This window comes from Sparus aurata, unplaced genomic scaffold (genome assembly GCF_900880675.1).
Source record: "Sparus aurata unplaced genomic scaffold, fSpaAur1.1, whole genome shotgun sequence".
Lineage (NCBI taxonomy): Eukaryota > Metazoa > Chordata > Actinopteri > Spariformes > Sparidae > Sparus > Sparus aurata.
In genome coordinates, this window is record NW_022045110.1 from 20,001 (window position 1) to 27,500 (window position 7,500).

The window sequence follows — 7,500 nt, forward strand, 5'->3', positions numbered from 1 at the left end:
TTGACGTCTTGCAACATGTTAGACTAACGTACTCACACACACACACACACACACACACACACACACACACACACTGTAAAGCCGCCATGCCCTTCAGCCGTGTTGTAACTGTAACTGTCACATTGGCGTTGTTGTTTTCAACATTTCCACCTGCAGAAAAGCTTTTTTTCTGAGCGTTTCTGACTCGTAGAAGTGAATCCACTCCTGCAGACGTCGTCCAGGTTCAGACTGACAGGCGAGAGGAAAAGTGGATGGGGCTTTTAGGAACTAGTAGAAGATTCAATATATTAGACTTCTGCATCAAAATGTCTAAAAACAACGAGAGGAATCCTTCAGTTTCCTCGAGGTAACACTGTGTTTCAGTTGGTCGCTGTAACTTCAGAAGGAAGTCGAGACGAAACATAACAACGTCGACATTCTTCAGGATTTGTGTTTATTCACCACAGACTTCTCTGTAACGTTACGTTCATGAAGTCCGTTCCCCCTCCAGCAGCTCCGGTCAGAAACAGAACCTGGAGGTCAGCTCCGGATCACTGCTGCAGTCGGGCTGATCAACAGGAGTGAAGAGAAATCTCCTTTTTAATCCCACAAGTTAAAACGTAATCTCTGGATCTGACGAATCAATCTCACTTCGTCTCTCTGTAGTTGTTCTGCAGCTGTCGATCAGATCCAGTGATCTTCATCAGCAGATGGATCAGCTGTCAGGAAAGTGTAGATTTCCCTCCTGCACACACACACACACACACACACACACACACACACACACACACACACACACAGAGATGGAATATCTCATATTTCCGTCTCGGCACTGAAAGAATTCAGCTCAGTTGTGTAAAACTCTGGTGAAGGTAAATGATGAAACATGACTCCTGGTGAAGCGACAGACGAGCTGCAGCAGATCACTTCTCCTCACGCCTGAACGACACGTTCTTCCCAATCAGCCGCGGTGATGCAATCCTGCGCCACATCCTGTCAGTTTCAACACAGCGCGGATCACAGCAGGAAGCCGGCGTCCTGAAACAAAGAACCAACAGATGAGTCAGTGACAGACGCAGCGCCGACAGCCCGACACATTCCTGACTCTGACACTCCAGAGATGTTCGTGTTCCTCTCACTTCCTGTTTTCATTTAATTCATGCTCAGCTGCTTCCTCTTAATTCAGCAGCTTCCCTCAATCCATGTTGTCTTTATATATTCAAACAGTTGACAGACGGCTTCTCTTGTCCGGTCTGATGATGTTTAGGAAACTTCCTGCAGTAAAGCGGGTCCTCTGGAGTGTAGATTGATCAAACATCCCCTCCCCCTCTGACTTCTCCTCTAACAGTCAGTCAGGCGGAGCTGTCGCAGCCGGATGATCACCTGATGCTTCAGGTAGAGGTGGTGTTCAGGTGTAGAGGCCCTCTCGGGGCCCCGGGGCCTCAGGATGACTGACTCGTCTGCCCCTCTGTCATTTTAACTGCATCACTGTTAGACGTGTCAACAGCGATGACAGCAGCTCTTTGTTCTGCTGTCGCTCTCCGTGTTTGTGTTATCGACGGAGTCTCAGACTGAGATCTGTCTCTCTGAAGGCCGAGGGCGACGTTTGGGATTCATTTGAGATATTCAGAGGAGACGAGACGCTGAGAGGAACACGGAGGAGTGAGGATGTTCGCAGGAGCAGAGACAGAAACTGAGCTGCATCTTGAGTCAGTCGAGAGACAGAAAGATAAAGAAGGCAGGACTGTAACTCTGACCTACGTCCTCTGCAGACGTTAAGATGTTTATGTGCAACAACCTGCACACACACAAACACAAACACAAACACACACTCAGACGTCCGGCGTCAGAGAGAGATCCATTAAAGGTGCTGACAGCAGCCTGACGCCTGACTGTCCGCTGTGTGTTGTGTTCGTCCTGCTCTGTTCTGTCAGTCAGCAGTCGGTGAGTAACCTCAACAAGTTACAGCCGCTAATTAGAGTCTCCTCCTCTGCGTTCTGCAGCAGAAAGACGGCTGTAACTGAATGAATGCTGCAGAACATGACGCTGTAATCACCTTCACTACGGAACGCCTGAAGGCCCAAAAGCAACGACACGTGAAACCACTGAGAGACTGAGAAACTTCTGTTTCCATGAGTTTTTAAAGCATGTGAACAGGATTAGCGGTTTAAAAGTGATTGAATATGATTGAACAATAGTTATTTTCTGCTGCCGGAGGCTCGTTTTAAAGATAGAAGGTCAGTTTGTCTTTATTCTGCAGCTATCTGTAGTTCCACCAAAGATGAGCGACTGGATTATTTTCATAGCTGCTCGTATGACAGCAGATAACGCGGTTTACTTCACGCCCGCTGGAGTGAATCGTGTTCTTTCATTTTTGGAGGGTTTGAGTGAGCGAGTGTGTGTGTGGGAACACAATTAATCCTGTAACTCGTCGCTGAAACTGATCTGAAACACGTCTTTAAAAGGAAAAATGACCTCACTGCACAACAATGTCCTCGTCCTGAAGGTCTCACAGTAGAACCGGTTCTCTGCAGGTAACATAACACACCTGTTGTGTGGAGGCATGAGAGAGAGACGCAGACGTGTGTTCAGAGATCAAAATAAAGATCTCGTCCTCTGATAATCAACAGCAGCCTGTATGAACCTTCAACAAAAGAGGAATCAGCAGATTGAGCCGCCGCAGGTGCAGAAACAGTAAAACCACCTGCAGCAAACATGAGGAGGAAACCTGGAGACGCTCACGACAGGGTTCACCTGATAACATCAGTAAACAGCCGACACGTTGTTGTGAAGCGTGGGAGAAACTTTATAGAAACAGTTCACTCAAAAATCACTCAAATCTAGTCAGTGACGTGTCGTAGTCCTCAGAACAGTTCTGGAGCTTCACAGTGAAACAGAGTTGCAGCATTCTGCTAAAATAAAACCTCAAAACTTCTTTAAAACTCTGCAGAATTATCTGTTAGCACTTCCTGTTAGCAGTGAACCTGTGGATGTTCAGACAGCTGTCACTGGATCACTGTGAGACTGAAGAGAACTTAAAACATGAAGTTTCTAAGGCAAGTTCTGCACATGTGAGGAGAGACTTCATTCATGGAGTCCTCCTCTCCTCCTCCTGATGATATAAAGTCCTCCTCTCCTCCTGATGATATAAAGTCCTCCTCTCCTCCTCCTGATGATATAAAGTCCTCCTCTCCTCCTCCTGATGATATAAAGTCCTCCTCTCCTCTGATGATATAAAGTCCTCCTCTCCTCCCTCCTGATGATATAAAGTTCCTCCTCTCCTCCTCCTGATGATATAAAGTCCTCCTCTCCTCCTCCTGATGATATAAAGTCCTCCTCTCCTCCTGATGATATAAAGTCCTCCTCTCCTCCTCCTGATGATGTAAACTCCTCCTCTCCTCCTCCCTGATGATATAAAGTCCTCCTCTCCTCCTCCTGATAATATAAAGTCCTCCTCCTCTCCTCCTGATGATATAAAGTCCTCCTCTCCTCCTCCTGATGATATAAAGTCCTCCTCTCCTCCTCCTGATAATATAAAGTCCCTCCTCCTCCTCCTGATGATATAAAGTCCTCCTCTCCTCCTCCTGATGATATAAAGTCCTCCTCTCCTCCTCCTGATGATATAAAGTCCTCCTCTCCTCCTCCTGATGATATAAAGTCCTCCTCTCCTCCTCCTGATGATATAAAGTCCTCCTCTCCTCCTCCTGATGATATAAAGCCCTCCTCTCCTCCTGATGATATAAAGTCCTCCTCTCCTCCTCCTGATGATATAAAGTCCTCCTCTCCTCCTCCTGATGATATAAAGTCCTCCTCTCCTCCTCCTGATGATATAAAGTCCTCCTCTCCTCCCTCCTGATGATATAAAGTCCTCCTCTCCTCCTCCTGATGATATAAAGTCCTCCTCTCCTCCTGATGATATAAAGTCCTCCTCTCCTCCTGATGATATAAAGTCCTCCTCTCCTCCTCCTGATGATATAAAGTCCTCCTCTCCTCCGCTCCTGATGATATAAAGTCCTCCTCTCCTCTCTGATGATATAAAGTCCTCCTCTCCTCCTCCTGAGGATATAAAGTCCTCCTCTCCTCCTGATGATATAAAGTCCTCTCTCTCCTCCTGATGATATAAAGTCCTCCTCTCCTCCCTGTGATATAAAGTCCTCCTCTCCTCCTCCTGATGATATAAAGTCCTCCTCTCCTCCTCCTGATGAATATAAAGTCCTCCTCTCTCCTCCTGATGATTATAAAGTCCTCCTCTCCTCCTGATGAATATAAAGTCCTCCTCTCCTCCTCCTGATGGATATAAGTCCGCCTCTCCTCCTCCTGAGGATATAAAGTCCTCTCCTCTCCTCCTGAGGATAAGTCCTCTCTCCTCTGATGATATAAAGTCCTCCTCTCCTCTCCTGATGATATAAAGTCCTCCTCTCCTCCTCTAATGATATAAAGTCCTCCTCTCCTCCTCTAATGATATAAAGTCCTCCTCTCATCTCCTGAGATATAAAGTCCTCCTCTCCTCTCCTGATGATATAAGTCCCTCCCTCTCCTCCTGATGATATAAAGTCCTCCTCTCCTCCTCCTGATGATAAAAGTCCTCCTCTCCTCCTGATGATATAAGTCCTCCTCTCCTCCTGATGATGTAAAGTCCTCCTCCTCCTCCCTCCTGATGATATAAAGTCCTCCTCTCCTCCTCCTGATGATATAAAGTCCTCTCTCCTCCTCCTGATGGATATAAAGTCCTCCTCTCCTCCTGATGATATAAAGTCCTCCTCTCCTCCTGATGATATAAAGTCCTCCTCTCCTACTGATGATATAAAGTCCTCCTCTCCTCTCCTGATGATATAAAGTCCTCCTCTCCTCCTCCTGATGATATAAAGTCCTCCTCCTCCTCCTGATGATATAAAGTCCTCCTCTCCTCCTGATGATATAAAGTCCTCCTCTCCTCCTGATGATATAAAGTCCTCCTCTCCTCCTCCTGATGATATAAAGTCCTCCTCTCCTCCTGATGATATAAAGTCCTCCTCTCCCTCCTCCTGATGATATAAAGTCCTCCTCTCCTCCTGATGATGTAAACTCCTCCTCTCCTCCTCCTGATGATGTAATCGTCTCTCCTCTGTAATCACACTGATGTGTTGCCTGCAGGCGGTGGAGTCACTCTGGCCTCGTTGAACCTGGCCTTGAGTTTCGGTATTTTTGAAAACAGTCCGACTTCATTCCTTCTCTCCGCCGTCCGCCACAGGCAGGCGGACCCCGCCTCCCCCTCCTCTGTGATTGGCTGTGGGGGTTGAGCTGCTGGTAAAGTGATCGCTCATTAATATTTATGTTACAGAACGAGCCGAGCTCAAATGTCTCTGAGAGGAATCAGTCGTCCTGCTGCTCTCAGTCGGCTCTCCTGGTCTCTCTCAGTGAGTGACTCAGGTGTTGTTGTGTCATCCAGGTGTGGAATCTAGGTCACATGATAACAGGTTGTTTGTGGGCGGGGATTGAACCCTCTGGTGTCTTCCTTGATCTTTTCTCCTGGCCGATGATCTTTGACCTGGTCCCAGCGGATGCTGAGTGGTTCTCAGCAGCTGATGTTTCCTGTGTCCATTGAACTATTTACATACGTTCTATTTAGTTTTTGTTTACTTCAATCTTAAAGCGACTTGATTGAAAATGTTTTTTGGTCAAACTATGAATTTCAAGATCAAGGATTTAACATCAGAGGATGTCATTTCCACCGTTTTCTGAAATGTAATACTTTTAGCGATTAGCTTGCCTGAACTTCTTGTTGTTCAGTAAAGAAACTGAACGATTAATTCATCTGTTTACAACAATAAATAATAAACATGACCAAAGGATGGCCTGAAAGCTGAAGCTACATTGATGCTTCTGCAGCGCCTCTGATTGGTCCGTTGGTGGCGTCACATTCTCCGGTTTCTCCTCTGATGTTTGGCGGCGGTGCTACTAACAGTAAACACACCGCGCTCCTGACCGGCCGGCTGCTTTTTGGTTCGTCTCTTCTTAAAACGAAGCTCGTTGCAGAACCTGGTCACTGGTCGCAGTTGTCGACGGGTTTATTTGCTTCATCTTGACGTATCTTTTCATAACCAGTACGTACGTCTGAACACTGTGTCTCGTTCTCTGTATGCAAACTTTAGATTTGACATGCAGCGACACTGATCAGCAGAAAAATGTCCCTCAGGGGATAAAATTTAAATATTGTATCAGATTGCAGAACTTCTCAGGTGTAGTTTGTTGTAAAGAGTGTTTGCTGTTTGTCAGCAGCTGGATCACATCGCTCTATACGTTACGAGCCTTCAGTCTGTAATTAACTTGCTGCTGTGTGATCTGATGAACTGACTCTGGAGATAAAAGCTTTATTTTTACATGATTAAAGGGAGCTGCTGTTTATGAACATGGCTGCTGAGATACATCTGTATTGTATCCAGTATTTGTGGTGATTTTTAGATTTTCTTATCTTTATTAATTATCTCTTAAAAACCAGTTAAATGAGCAGAAAGATTTGGACACAAAACTAGAAGAGACACATTTCTTCAGATCGATCGATTCAGAATCCTTCGACGAGCTGCTGACGGGGAAACCCGCTCGCGTCAGACCAATCAGTCATAATTACACGTTGGATATTTAGGAATTTTATTTTATTTGCGGCTCCACGTGCACGACCCAGCAGCAGATGGTTCTGGTTCTGCTCCTCACACGCTGCCGGCTGCTGCAGCTTTACTTGTTGTTGGTCCGAAATCAAAATAACGCTGAAGTATTTTTCTTTCTGAATCTTTTGAGGTTTTACAGGAAACTTTCTCAGAGCCTAGAAAAGAGCAATTAAAGGAGCAGTCTGGAGTTTTGTTGAAGAAATGTTAATGAGCAGAGAAAGATTCTCATTGGCTGATAAACAAACTACAGAAACAAACCCTCAGTGTGCACGCCGCCTGTTAAAGACTGATGGAGGAACTGTAGTCCAGCTGTTTGAGCTGTTAGCATAACGTTCAAACGCTCAGAGAGGCTCCAGTGTGAATTTTTGGAGAAATTACTGGAAAATTCCTCGTTGCAATAACAGCAGTATAATGGGAGCAGGATGCAGAGATGATAAAGTGACTGTACGTGTGATTTATTCACTAACAAAGATGTTTTAGTTGCTCAGAAACCGGTGAAAGCGTCTCAGTCCGTCTAACTGAGACACAGAGACGACCCCCTCCGATGACCTCTGACCTCTGAAGCATCTTTTAATCAGCACTCGGTCGTGTTCCTAGAAAAGAGCCGACCTTTGTTTCCTAACGGGAGTTTAGTGTTTGTCGGTGCAGCGAGGGCGAGGCCGGCGCTCGGAGAATGGCAGGAATGTCACCGTCATGTCTGCACTCGTCTTCTTCTGCTCACGTTTGTGTCGCTGCGTCTTTATCTGTCTTTAACCTCCGGCTGGGTCTGACGTCTCGCCGCTGTGAGTGTCCGACCTTTGACTTCTCACCTTTTTAAAGTCATGGCTGAACTTTCCTTCACATCCGCTGAACTCTGCGTGGTTTGAGCGCTGATGTT

The 7,500-nt window shown here is 46.2% G+C and overlaps 1 protein-coding gene across 1 annotated transcript in view; it reads left to right on the forward strand.

Moving 5' to 3' along the window:
- LOC115577700 (carcinoembryonic antigen-related cell adhesion molecule 20-like) overlaps positions 1–7,500 on the forward strand; it is a 24,727-nt gene that overhangs the window by 9,994 nt on the left and 7,233 nt on the right. The gene's annotated exons all lie outside the window — the stretch shown is intronic.